We start from the raw sequence: 2,500 nt of genomic DNA, 5'->3' as shown, positions 1-2,500 counted from the left end.
GCTGGATGGGGCTTTCGTATATAGCAGGGACGGTGCTGCCTCTCGCTTCGCTCGCTGTCCGCCGCTCGCCGCTCGCTCGCGCAGCCAAAAATGGCCAGTTTTGGCCCGTTTTTGGGCCGTTTTGGCCAGTTTTTGGCCTGTTCTTGCATTGCGCGGTGACCGTCGAGAGCGGAGCAAAACGTCAGCCATCTCAGCACCCTGGAACCCCCCGGGTGGCACAGGGCTGGATGGGGCTTTCGTATAGCAGGGACGGTGCTGCCTCTCGCTTCGCTCGCTGTCCGCCGCTCGCCGCTCGCTCGTGCAGCCAAAAATGGCCAGTTTTGGCCCGTTTTTGGGCCGTTTTGGCCAGTTTTTGGCCTGTTCTTGCATTGCGCGGTGACCGTCGAGAGCGGAGCAAAACGTCAGCCATCTCAGCACCCTGGAACCCCCCGGGTGGCACAGGGCTGGATGGGGCTTTCGTATAGCAGGGACGGTGCTGCCTCTCGCTTCGCTCGCTGTCCGCCGCTCGCCGCTCGCTCGTGCAGCCAAAAATGGCCAGTTTTGGCCCGTTTTTGGGCCGTTTTGGCCAGTTTTTGGCCTGTTCTTGCATTGCGCGGTGACCGTCGAGAGCGGAGCAAAACGTCAGCCATCTCAGCACCCTGGAACCCCCCGGGTGGCACAGGGCTGGATGGGGCTTTCGTATAGCAGGGACGGTGCTGCCTCTCGCTTCGCTCGCTGTCCGCCGCTCGCCGCTCGCTCGTGCAGCCAAAAATGGCCAGTTTTGGCCCGTTTTTGGGCCGTTTTGGCCAGTTTTTGGCCTGTTCTTGCATTGCGCGGTGACCGTCGAGAGCGGAGCAAAACGTCAGCCATCTCAGCACCCTGGAACCCCCCGGGTGGCACAGGGCTGGATGGGGCTTTCGTATAGCAGGGACGGTGCTGCCTCTCGCTTCGCTCGCTGTCCGCCGCTCGCCGCTCGCTCGTGCAGCCAAAAATGGCCAGTTTTGGCCCGTTTTTGGGCCGTTTTGGCCAGTTTTTGGCCTGTTCTTGCATTGCGCGGTGACCGTCGAGAGCGGAGCAAAACGTCAGCCATCTCAGCACCCTGGAACCCCCCGGGTGGCACAGGGCTGGATGGGGCTTTCGTATAGCAGGGACGGTGCTGCCTCTCGCTTCGCTCGCTGTCCGCCGCTCGCCGCTCGCTCGCGCAGCCAAAAATGGCCAGTTTTGGCCCGTTTTTGGGCCGTTTTGGCCAGTTTTTGGCCTGTTCTTGCATTGCGCGGTGACCGTCGAGAGCGGAGCAAAACGTCAGCCATCTCAGCACCCTGGAACCCCCCGGGTGGCACAGGGCTGGATGGGGCTTTCGTATAGCAGGGACGGTGCTGCCTCTCGCTTCGCTCGCTGTCCGCCGCTCGCCGCTCGCGCAGCCAAAAATGGCCAGTTTTGGCCCGTTTTTGGGCCGTTTTGGCCAGTTTTTGGCCTGTTCTTGCATTGCGCGGTGACCGTCGAGAGCGGAGCAAAACGTCAGCCATCTCAGCACCCTGGAACCCCCCGGGTGGCACAGGGCTGGATGGGGCTTTCGTATAGCAGGGACGGTGCTGCCTCTCGCTTCGCTCGCTGTTCGCCGCTCGCCGCTCGCTCGCGCAGCCAAAAATGGCCAGTTTTGGCCCGTTTTTGGGCTGTTTTGGCCAGTTTTTGGCCTGTTCTTGCGTGGTGCGGTGACCGTCGTGAGCGGAGCAAAACGTCAGCCATCTCAGCACCCTGGAACCCCCCGGGTGGCACAGGGCTGGATGGGGCTTTCGTATAGCAGGGACGGTGCTGCCTCTCGCTTCGCTCGCTGTTCGCCGCTCGCCGCTCGCTCGCGCAGCCAAAAATGGCCAGTTTTGGCCCGTTTTTGGGCTGTTTTGGCCTGTTTTTGGGCTGTTCTTGTGTGGCGCGGTGACCGTCGTGAGCGGAGCAAAATGTCAGCCATCTCAGCACCCTGGAACCCCCCGGGTGGCACAGGGCTGGATGGGGCTTTCGTATAGCAGGGACGGTGCTGCCTCGCGCTTCGCTCGCTGTTCGCCGCTCTCCGCTCGCTCGCGCAGCAAAAAATGGCCAGTTTTGGCCCGTTTTTGGGCTGTTTTGGCCAGTTTTTGGCCTGTTCTTGCGTGCCGCGGCGACCGTCGTGAGCGGAGCAAAACGTCAGCCATCTCAGCACCCTGGAACCCCCCGGGTGGCACAGGGCTGGATGGGGCTTTCGTATAGCAGGGACGGTGCTGCCTCTCGCTTCGCTCGCTGTCCGCCGCTCGCTGCTCGCTCGCGCAGCCAAAAATGGCCAGTTTTGGCCCGTTTTTGGGCTGTTTTGGCCTGTTTTTGGGCTGTTCTTGTGTGCCGCGGCGACCGTCGTGAGCGGAGCAAAATGTCAGCCATCTCAGCACCCTGGAACCCCCCGGGTGGCACAGGGCTGGATGGGGCTTTCGTATAGCAGGGACGGTGCTGCCTCTCGCTTCGCTCGCTGTCCGCCGCTCGCCGCTCGCTCGCGCAG

The sequence above is a fragment of the Musa acuminata genome, unplaced genomic scaffold (genome assembly GCF_036884655.1).
Source record: "Musa acuminata AAA Group cultivar baxijiao unplaced genomic scaffold, Cavendish_Baxijiao_AAA HiC_scaffold_65, whole genome shotgun sequence".
In the NCBI taxonomy this organism is placed as follows: Eukaryota; Viridiplantae; Streptophyta; class Magnoliopsida; order Zingiberales; family Musaceae; genus Musa; species Musa acuminata.
This window is presented reverse-complemented; position numbering follows the sequence as displayed.